The 12,073-nt window shown below is 45.7% G+C and overlaps 1 pseudogene; it reads right to left on the bottom strand.

Annotated features, from left to right (window-relative positions):
• Nucleotides 1-781: 781 nt before the first annotated feature.
• On the bottom strand, nucleotides 782-10,785 carry LOC138643170 (exosome complex component RRP41-like; annotated as a pseudogene).
• Between the last annotated feature and the right edge of the window lie 1,288 nt (nucleotides 10,786-12,073).

Consider the following 12,073-nt stretch of genomic DNA (forward strand, 5'->3'; position numbering starts at 1 on the left):
TCTGACACGTCGTCTTATCCAAAGACCCATTTAAGATGGAATGTCTCTTCAGCCAGTTGTAGGTCGCACTACTACCTAGTCCCTTAGTCTTAGCTGCAGTTCGTCCACAATGGCAGCACTGCTCTCAGAATACTTCCTACTTGTACTTGTCCCTAACTCTAAACAGGAAGCAGTTAACACTAAGCCGCTCCCACTATGGGCTAGTCCCAAAGATTAATTCCATCTTTACCCTAATGTCACAACCTTAGCTACAGTCACTGCCTTATGTGACGACACAGCATATTCTTAATTATTCCAGACATATATTTAGTAGTCTCAGGCATATGAGCTAGTGTTCATATGAGTCTGAACATTGACTCTTGCTGTATATTGAATTTACCTCATTGTATAAGTCTATGTAGCTTTTTGACCTGCAAACAGTGGAGGACAAACTATGCAGATTGATGGAATACTGGAACAATGACAGTTGACGTCATCCGACCTTCTCGGTGACCTGTGGATAATGGCCTGGAGGAGAGTTGTGAAATATAAAGAGGGATCTGCCTCTGTTCCCAGTGAGACTCTACAGAACAACGGCCAAGGCATAATGGCTCCATCCAGACGGATACAGATTAGACTTTCTACAGGATTCCAACTTAAGGACCACTGTCACTTCCATTCACTGACAGCAAGAAGAAGAAATACTGCAGAAAAAATAGCTTTCATTATTAAAGTGATATTCCATTTTAAGTAAAAAAAATTTTCAACATAAAACTTGAGCAAAAATATAAAAAAAAACAAAAAAACTTTTCTTATTTATTAAACGAAAACATAGAGGAATGTGTCCCTGGTGTCCTCGGCTCCTTCCTCGCAGTCTGCGTTTCCATGCGGAGATCCGGCCTTTATGGCTCCTCTCTCCACGACCGGCCATACACAGATCCAGAGTCCCCTCTACGCCGCCCCCCGATCTCCGACCAGCGCCGACACCTCCTGTAAGTGGTCGCGCACCACCTGCTCCAGCACCGCGTACACGTCCTTACACGCCTTGCTGGCCGCATCCATCACTCGCTCCAGGTGATCCTCGTGCAGCCGCGAGTTCATCTCCAGCAGCGCGATCTGCTCAGACTTGGGTAACAGCGCTAAAGACAAGTGAGGTCCCCCCCGCCGACTCCTCCACGTAGCTGAGATCCGCCAGCGGCGTGTCCTCGATGAAGCCGGCTGAGCTGGCGCACACGTAGTCCCGCATGGGGATGCCGGCGTCGATCACCGCCAGGGTGGCTGCGTTCACACACGTGCAGTAATTGCCGCCATCAGCCTGCAGGATCTAAAAGGGGGAAAGTATAACACTATATTATAAACTAAAAGAGATTGTATTGTCTGCAAAGGAAAGAGCAGATGTCAAGGACAAGGTTCCTTCACTCTGTTTGGCTGATAACAGAGAACAATAGAAGTACAGCATACAGAGATAGGATAAGGCTCTGGGCTTTGGACACCGCACAGATAAGGCTCTGTACACATTAAGGTACCGTCACACTAGACGATATCGCTAGCGATCCGTGACGTTGCAGCGTCCTCGCTAGCGATATCGTCCAGTGTGACAGGCAGCAGCTCAGACTCATGTCCCGCTGATGTCGACAGTTTTGTCCAGTTTCTAATTTGTATGGGAGCACCGGCCGAATGATGGTCGCAGAGATGTCAAGTGGACATGTCTGATTTCTGACTACTGATCACATTTCTCTCCGAGGTAAGTCAGCGCCTTTCTCACAGAGAACACAGGATGGAACTGCCATGCAAGGAAGAGGCGGCTGTCGACAGAGCGAGCGCTCCCCTGCACGAGAGAGGCGGCTGTCGACAGAGCGAGCGCTCCCCTGCACGAGAGAGGCGGCTGTCGACAGAGCAAGCGCTCCCCTGCACGAGAGAGGCGGCTGTCGACAGAGCAAGCGCTCCCCTGCATGGGAGAGGCGGCTGTCGACAGAGCGAGCGCTCCCCTGCACGAGAGAGGCGGCTGTCGACAGAGCAAGCGCTCCCCTGCACGAGAGAGGCGGCTGTCGACAGAGCGAGCGCTCCCCTGCACGAGAGAGGTGGCTGTCGACAGAGCGAGCGCTCCCCTGCACGAGAGAGGCGGCTGTCGACAGAGCGAGCGCTCCCCTGCACGAGAGAGGTGGCTGTCGACAGAGCGAGCGCTCCCCTGCATGGGAGAGGCGGCTGTTGACAGAGCGAGCGCTCCCCTGCATGGGAGAGGCGGCTGTCGACAGAGCGAGCGCTCCCCTGCACGAGAGAGGCGGCTGTCGACAGAGCAAGCGCTCCCCTGCACGAGAGAGGCGGCTGTCGACAGAGCGAGCGCTCCCCTGCACGAGAGAGGTGGCTGTCGACAGAGCGAGCGCTCCCCTGCATGGGAGAGGCGGCTGTTGACAGAGCGAGCGCTCCCCTGCACGGCAGAGGTGGCTGTCGGCCGAGCGTGTGCAGGAGCATGGATCGGCCAACAGTCATCTAATGGGTACGTCTTCCATTAAAATTAGATGCACGAAGATCAGTAGCGCCCCCTATACAACCAATTGGACTAGATTTCCTCCATGATGGGGTCAGAAAGGAGCAGCACGTGGCACTTTTTGCACCACATTTAACCCCTTTTGGCCACGGCCAATTTTAATTTTTGTGCTCTGTTTTTTTCCTCTCCTTCCAAGAGCCACAACTTTCTCATTTTTCGATCCACATCGCCGTACCAGGGCTTGTTTTTTTGGGGGGCAAGTTGTAGTTTTGAAAGGCATCATTTATTATACTATACAACGTACTGATAAAAGGGGGAGAAGAATCCATATGGGGTAGATAAAAAAAAAAAAAAGGAGTCCCACCATTGATTTCATTCGTTCATTGTGCAGTAAAAATTAGCTGGAGATCGGAGTCTACAGATCGGTGCGATTGTGGCCGCTCCGAACCAACTTGTGCAGCTTTTATTTATAGTTTAGTGGTTTAAAAAACAGTTTTTTTTTTATAATTGAATTGTTCCTATATTTTTTTTTTCTGAAATCTGCTCTGTATTTTTTATTCCCGTTGCTGGATCTGTCGAGTACCGACCTGCAGTTTTTATCACCGTCATGTTGGCCGACACAACGTTTTGGTCACTTCTTATTAGAGACAGGCAGACACCTGGATGTTCGGATCTAGGGGGGTTCGGCTGAAAAAGTTTGGGTACTAGAACAATACCCGGACCCCATTCACGTGAATGGAGGGCCCGAACATCCAGTGCTTGCTGTGCTGTTATGTGCAGGACAGTGTGGCAAACATCGCTTCTGATCGGCAGTGAAATCACCCCGGCCGGTCAGAGAGCAGCGGTCCTACACTGTCAGAAGGCAGCGTGAGCGCTCAGCTGTATTCGCAGGTATAAAGTTTACTGTAAGTAAATAATTCTCACGGTGGTAGCGGGGATCTCACCGAGGTCACCGCAGTTCATCCCGGCTGGGAACGGAGACTCAGTGACGCCACCGCTAGTCAATGAGGCCGTTCTCATCCTGGACTGTCGCATCTTGGCACCATCCAGGTTGAAAACTAATCATCCCCCAGACATGAATTACGGCATGGGACAGAACGACGGACAGGTATGGTATATTGTTGCTTTTTTATTTTACTTTTATCACAGGAGATCGAGGGCTTCGGTGGAATTAGGCGAGGTCGTAAGTATGGTTTAATTGAGATTATTAAAGGAGTCTGTGTCATTCCTTCAATGAGAGGACTTTATTCTTGGTGCCTGTGTTTTTTTTACAATGTGACTATGGGGCTAGTAATGGGGGCGTCTTATTGACGCCTCTCCATTACTAACCTCGGGGCTTTACGTCACTTGACGGTGACATCAACCCCTCAACTATCACCCCACTTGCCACCGCTACAGGGCAAGTGTCGAAGAGCCAGGCAATGCGCCAGAATTGGAGCACCTAATAGATGCGCCTTTTCTGGGTGGCACTGACCTGCCATTTTTAGGTAGGGGGGGGGGCCCGGGGTGTCATATCCATGGCCCCCTACCAGCCTGAGAATACCAGCCCCCAGATGTCTGCTTTGGCAAGGTTGGTTGTGAAAAATGAGGGGGACCTCACTACATTTTTTAAAATTATTTATTTAAATAATTAAAAACATACGGCGTGGGGACCCTTTATTCTTGATAACCAGCCTTGCTGAAGCAGACAGCGGAGGGTTGCAGTCCCCAGAGTGAGTTTTACCAGGCTGGTTATCAAAAATAGGGGGAACCAATGTCGGGGATTTTTTTTTTACTATTATTATTTTATACTCCCATCCGCCGCTCCTGCTTTTGCGGTTATTAGCGGCAGCAGGTGACGGATGATGGCAGCAGTAGTCCATCCGCTGACACCAGTGACCGGAGGTGAACTTTATACATCCAATCACAGCTGAGCGCTCATGCTGTCATTTGACAGCGTGGCAACCGCGACTCTCTGACCGGCGGGGATGATTTCATCACCGATCAGAAGCGGTGTGTGCCGCGCTGTCACGCACATGGCAGTTTGGGCAGAGCCGAACCCGAACAGTAACACGGACTTCCTGGTGTATGTGCCCGAACAGTAGGTGTTCGGTGCGGATGCCGAACTTTACTGTTCTGTTTCGCCCATCTCTATTTCTTATTCTACTGGAGATTGGAGCATTTCATCTTTATTTTCTTGTTTCCACTATTTACTATATAAGTTAAATAACTTCATACTTTGACAAACTGAACTTTTTTGAATGTTGATAACGAATCGGTTTATTTTTTTCCATCTTTAATTTTGCAGTGGGAAAAAAAAGAGGGAAAACTCCTAAGTTTAAAATTCCTTTTTTTGTTATTGCATTAAGCGCCTTGCACCTGCAGCGCTTTGCTTAGTCGCACTGTGCACAGCTGGAGGCAGAATACAGGAGGACGTGCTGCACCGATACCGCGCGCGTCGCCCCTTCTCACCTGCACGTATATATCAACCTGAGATCGCGGGTACAGCTGGGTGAGGATGGCGGCCTCAAACGTCTGCTTCAGGTGCAGGGTCATCTCCGTGGACGTTCGGTCTCCGTGCGGCCGGCGCTTCCTTTCCCCGGTGCTGAAGGTGGCCATGCTGTACTGGCAGTTCACCACCGCGCGATCATGGAGGGTTTTGGCCCGAGAGCCGCGAATCTAAGAGAAGAAAAAGAGAAGACGGAACCAGTGTCAGCGCGGTACGATGTCAATAAAGCTTGATGGTGGTCAAGTAAAAAGCTCAGTAACGTGGGCCGGATTCATTATTTGTTTTCTTTTGGCGTTCATGACGCACGCGGATTCATGAATTAACCCCTTAATCCCATATGACGTACTATCCCGTCCAGGTGACCTGGGACTTAATTCCCATGGACGGGATAGTACGTCATATGCGATCGGCCGCGCTCACGGGGGGAGCGCGGCCGATCGCGGCCGGGTGTCAGCTGCCTATCGCAGCTGACATCCGGCACTATGTGCCAGGAGCGGTCACGGACCGCTCCCGGCACATTAACCCCCGGCACACCGCGATCAAAGATGATCGCGGTGTGCCGGCGGTGCAGGGAAGCATCGCGCAGGGAGGGGGCTCCCTGCGGGCTTCCCTGAGACGATCGGTACACGGTGATGTGCTCACCGTGTACCGAGCGTCTTCTCCCTGCAGTCCCCGGATCCAAAATGGCCGCCGGGCTGCATCCGGGTCCTGCAGGGAGCACTTCCGGGTCAGGATCAGGCTGCAGCTGCAGCTCTAATCCTGCCCGGCTGTATGTAAGATCACCGATCTAACAGAGTGCTGTGCACACTGTCAGATCGGTGATCTGTGATGTCCCCCCCTGGGACAAAGTGAAAAAGTAAAAAAAAAAATTTCCACACTTGTAAAAAAAAAAATAAAAAAAAAATTCCTAAATAAAGCAGAAAAAAAAAAATATTATTCCCATAAATACATTTCTTTACATAACAAAAAAACAATAAAAGTACACATATTTAGTATCGCCGCGTCCGTAACGACCCGACCTATAAAACTGGCCCACTAGTTAACCCCTTCAGTGAACACCGTAAGAAAAAAAAAAAAAAAACGAGCCAAAAAAACAACGCTTTATTATCATAACGCTGAACAAAGAGTGGAATAACACGCGATCAAAAAGACGGATATAAATAACCATGTTACCTCTGAAAACGTCATCTTGTCCCGCAAAAAACGAGCCGCCATATAGCATCATAACCAAAAAAATAAAAAAGTTATAGTCCTCTGAATAAAGCGATGCCAAAATAATTATTTTTTCTATAAAATAGCTTTTATCGTATAAAAGCGCCAAAACATAAAAAAAATGATATAAATGAGGTGTCGCTGTAATCATACTGACCCGAAGAATAAAACTGCTTCATCAATTTTACCAAACGCGGAACGGTATAAACGCCTCCCCCAAAAGAAATTCATGAATAGCTGGTTTTTGGTCATTCTGCCTCACAAAAAAATCGGAATAAAAAGCGATCAAAAACTGTCACGTGTCCGAAAATGTAACCGATAAAAACGTCAACTCGTCCCGCAAAAAACAAGACCTCACATGACTCTGTGGACCAAAATATGGAAAAATTATAGGTCTCAAAATGTGGAGACGCAAAAACTTTTTTGCTATAAAAAGCGTCTTTTAGTGTGTGACGGCTGCCAATCATAAAAATCCGCTAAAAAACTCGCTATAAAAGTAAATCAAACCCCCCTTCATCATCCCCTTAGTTAGGCTAGGTTCACATTGCGTTAATGGGTTAACGCTAACGGACAGCGTTGCACGGCGAAAATGTCACAATTAACGCCGTGCAACGGGTCCGTTAGCACAACCATTGACAGCAATGTGATTTTCAGGTGTAGCGCATCGCTAGAGCGTGCCATTTTCGGCTCGCGCTAGCAAGGTGCCATTCTTTTGTGGCGCGCCTCAGACGCTGCTTGCAGCGTCCGCGGCGCGCCCGAGGTCCGATCCCCGATCTTCCAGAGCGGGGACGTTAACGCGACCACTAAACACGACACCTAAAAAGACATTGTGTTAGCGCAATCCGCTAGTGCTAAACGGATTTCCCTAACGCAATGTGAACCTAGCCTTAGGGAAAAATAATAAAATTAAAAAAAATGTATTTATTTCCATTTTCCGGTTAGGGTTAGGGTTAGGGCTAGGGTTGGGGCTAGGGTTAGGGTTTGGATTACATTTACGGTTGGGATTAGGGTTGGGATTAGAATTAGGGGTGTGTCAGGGTTAGGTGTGTGGTTAGGGTTACAGTTGGGATTAGGGTTAGGGGTGTGTTTGGATTAGGGTTTCATTTATAATTGGGGGGTTTCCACTGTTTAGACACATCAGGGGCTCTCCAAACGCGACATGGCGTCCGATCTCAATTCCAGCCAATTCTGCATTGAAAAAGTAAAACAGTGCTCCTTCACTTCCGAGCTCTCCCGTGCGCCCAAACAGGGGTTTACCCCAACATTTGGGGTATCAGCGTACTCGAGACAAATTGGACAACAACTTTTTGGGTCCAAGTTCTCTTGTTATCCTTGGGAAAATAAAAATTTGGGGGGCTAAAAATCATTTTTGTGGGAAAAAAAAGGATTTTTATTTTCACGGCTCTGCGTTGTAAACTGTAGTGAAACACTTGGGGGTTCAAAGTTTTCACAACACATCTAGATAAGTTCCATGGGAGGTCTAGTTTCCAATATGGGGTCACTTGTGGGTGGTTTCTACTGTTTGGGTACATCAGGGGCTCTGCAAATGCAACGTGACGCCTGCAGACCAATCCATCTAAGTCTGCATTCCAAATGGCGCTCCTTCCCTTCCGAGCTCTGCCATGAGCCCAAACAGTGGTTCCCCCCCACATATGGGGTATCAGCGTACTCAGGACAAATTGAACAACAACTTTTGGGGTCCAATTTATTCTGTTACCCTTGTAAAAATACAAAACTGGGGGCTAAAAAATTTTTGCGAAAAAAAAATAAATTTATTTTAACGGCTCTGCGTTATAAACTGTAGTGAAACACTTGGGGGTTCAAAGCTCTCAAAACACATCTAGATAAGTTCCTTAGAGGGTCTAGTTTCCAAAATGGTGTCACTTGTGGGGGTTTTTAATGTTTAGGCACATCAGGGGCTCTCCAAACCAACATGGCGTCCCATCTTAATTCCAGTCAATTTTGCATTGAAAAGTCAAATGGCGCTCCTTCCCTTCCGAGCTCTGCTATGCACCCAAAAAGTGGTTTACCCCCACATATGGGGTATCGTCGCACTCAGGACAAATTGCACAACAACTTTTGTGGTCTAATTTCTTCTCTTACCCTTGGGAAAATAAAAAATTGGGGGCGAAAAGATCATTTTTGTGAAAAAATAAGATTTTTTATTTTTACGGCTCTGCATTATAAACTTCTGTGAAGCACTTGTTGGGTCAAAGTGCTCACCACACATCTAGATAAGTTCCTTAAGGGGTCTACTTTTCAAAATGGTGTCACTTGTGAGGGGTTCCAATGTTTAGGCACATCAGGGGCTCTCCAAACGCAACATGGCGTCCCATCTCAATTCCAGTCAATTTTGCATTTAAAAGTCAAATGGCGCTCCTTTCCTTCCGAGCTCTGCCATGCGCCCAAACAGTGGTTTACCCCCACATATGGGGTATCGTCGCACTCAGGACAAATTGCACAACAACTTTTGTGGTCTAATTTCTTCTCTTACCCTTGGGAAAATAAAAAATTGGTGGCGAAAAGATTATTTTTGTGAAAAAATATGATTTTTTATTTTTACGGCTCTGCATTATAAACTTCTGTGAAGCACTTGTTGGGTCAAAGTGCTCACCACACCTCTAGATAAGTTCCTTAAGGGGTCTACTTTCCAAAATGGTGTCACTTGTGGGGATTTCAATGTTTAGGCACATCAGGGGCTCTCCAAACGCAACATGGCATCCCATCTCAATTCCAGTCAATTTTGCATTGAAAAGTAAAATGGCGCTCCTTCCCTTCCGAGCTCTGCCATACGCCCAAACAATGGTTTACACCCATATACGGGGTATCAGCGTACTCAGGACAAATTGGCCAACAATTTTTGAGGTTCAATTTCTTCTCTTACTCTTGGGAAAATAAAAAATTGGGGGCGAAAAGATCATTTTTGTGAAAAAATATGATTTTTTATTTTTACGGCTCTGCATTATAAACTTCTGTGAAGCAATTGGTGGGTCAAAGTGGTCACCACACATCTAGATAAGTTCCTTAGGGTGTCTACTTTCCAAAATGGTGTCACTTGTGGGGGGTTTCAATGTTTAGGCACATCAGTGGCTCTCCAAACGCAACATGGTGTCCCATCTCAATTCCTGTCAATTTTGCATTTAAAAGTCAAATGGCGCTCCTTCCCTTCCGAGCTCTGCCATGCGCCCAAACAGTGGTTTACCCCCACATATGGGGTATCAGCGTACTCAGTACAGATTGTACAACAATGTTTGGCATCCATTTTATCCTGTTACCCTTGGTAAAATAAAACAAATTGGAGCTGAAATAAATTTTGTGTGAAAAAAAGTTAAATATTCATTTTTATTTAAACATTCCAAAAATTCCTGTGAAACCCCTGAAGGGTTAATAAACTTCTTGAATGTGGTTTTGAGCACCTTGAGGGGTGCAGTTTTTAGAATGGTGTCACACTTGGGTATTTTCTATCATATAGACCCCTCAAAATGACATCAAATGAGATGTGGTCCCTAAAAAAAAATGGTGTTGTAAAAATGAGAAATTGCTGGTCAACTTTGAACCCTTATAACTCCCTAACAAAAAAAAATTTTGGTTCCAAAATTGTGCTGATGTAAAGGAGACATGTGGGAAATGTTACTTATTAAGTATTTTGCGTGACATATCTCTGTGATTTAAGGGCATAAAAATTTAAAGTTGGAAAATTGCGAAATTTTCAAAATTTTCGCCAAATTTCCGTTTTTTTCACAAATAAACGCAAGTTATATCGAATAAATGTTACTACTAAAATGAAGTACAATATGTCACGAGAAAACAATGTCAGAATCGCCAAGATCCGTTGAAGCGTTCCAGAGTTATAACCTCATAAAGGGACAGTGGTCAGAATTGTAAAAATTGGCCCGGTCATTAACGTGCAAACCACCCTCGGGGCTTAAGGGGTTAAAAAAAAAAAAATGCGCTTTTTGATTTTTTATGTTTGCAAAATTTGAGTAAAAAAAAAAAATGTCAGGCGTGTAAAGTGACTCCAGGGGTAAAGGAGGTCGGTGACGGCTGAGGGGAGGTGGGATCGGAGTAAATGTGGACAGAAATTATGAAACGTTATTAAAAGTTGCAATTGATTTATCACATGCAAAAATCTGGAAAGCTAAAAATCAATATAAGGTGCAAATCAAAAACAGGCAAAAAAAAGAGACAAACAAAAGGCGCAGATCAAAAACAGGCAAAAAAAACCACAAGACAAACAAAAGGCGCAAATCAAAAACAGGCAAAAAACAAGACAAAAAAAGGTGCGAATGCAATAATGAATAGGCCCAAAATGTATCATCTGGGGCTGTAACCGTCACCTCGTGGGGTCCGTACACCACCGCCAGCGCCTTGGTGTTGCCCTGCTCCACGTACGCAGAGCCGTCAGCCTGTGCGAACACTCCCATCCGGGCCTGGATCTTCCGCAGCTCCCCGTCCTTCCTCCCGTCCACACGGTCGCCCTGATCTGACAGCAGCTCCAGACCGGCCATGCTGCTCCCTCTGCTGCAGGAAGCTAAAGGAGCACTGATGAGGTCATGTCATGTGACCAGTCACATGTGTGGGTGGAGCCAGGCTCCAGGGTGTACTGCTGGAAGAACTAAAGGACCTTTGGTGATGTCATGGTCATGTGACTGGTCACATGTGTGGGAGGAGCCAGAATACACGCGCTCCTGAAGAAACTGAAACAAAAAGTGATCAAAAAGTCATATGTATCCAAAAATAGTAACATTAAGGAAAATGTAAAATTTAAGAAATTGGCGACACAAAAACAAACACATTTTAACATGGGAAAAAAAAACAACAACATTGCTGCTTGCTGACTTTTCTGCCTCCAAAGAGTTAATAACAGTTTTGTTAATATTTTTTGGTTCCCAAAACGGATGTCGCTGACAAACACAAATCATCACCCCCATCATTGTCTCACACCCCCCAAAAAATAAATGAATAAACACAACAGGTATAGAAATAATACCACAAATATTTGGCTTCAGTAAAAAAAAAAAAAAAAAAAATTGGTATAAAACCCAAAAGTGGTCCTGACAGGAAGGGGTTAAGCTCCTGGTTACATCTACATTTTTCTTCTTCTACTTTTTGGCGTTTTTACACTTCGTTCCTTTAGTTTGTTCCTTTTTTTTACAGTTTTTTGTTTCTTTTACGTCGGCCGTTGTGGTCGGGTTTGGGGTTTTCAGATATTTTTATTTGATTTGTGTTTTTTTTTTACATTCTGCACCATCTTAGAGCGAGTGTTTTCCAGTTTCCCCCAGAAGAGATTTTATGAACGGCGGCAGAAATTTTTTTTTTCATTAAATTGTTACATTTTTTAAGCGGAACATGAAATATTTCACGCTGAAAAAGATGCAAAAATAAAAATGAAAGACAAAACTAAAGAGCGGCGATCCACCTGTTAACCAGTTAAATGCCGCTGTTAGGCCGGCGTCACACTCGGCGTAAGACAATACGGTCCGTTTTTTACGGCCGTAATACATAGTAACATAGTAACATAGTTAGTAAGGCCGAAAAAAGACATTTGTCCATCCAGTTCAGCCTATATTCCATCATAATAAATACCCAGATCTACGTCCTTCTACAGAACCTAATAATTGTATGATACAATATTGTTCTGCTCCAGGAAGACATCCAGGCCTCTCTTGAACCCCTCGACTGAGTTCGCCATCACCACCTCCTCAGGCAAGCAATTCCAGATTCTCACTGCCCTAACAGTAAAGAATCCTCTTCTATGTTGGTGGAAAAACCTTCTCTCCTCCAGACGCAAAGAATGCCCCCTTGTGCCCGTCACCTTCCTTGGTATAAACAGATCCTCAGCGAGATATTTGTATTGTCCCCTTATATATTTATACATGGTTATTAGATCGCCCCTCAGTCGTCTT

This window comes from Ranitomeya imitator, chromosome 6 (assembly GCF_032444005.1).
Source record: "Ranitomeya imitator isolate aRanImi1 chromosome 6, aRanImi1.pri, whole genome shotgun sequence".
Taxonomy (NCBI): domain Eukaryota; kingdom Metazoa; phylum Chordata; class Amphibia; order Anura; family Dendrobatidae; genus Ranitomeya; species Ranitomeya imitator.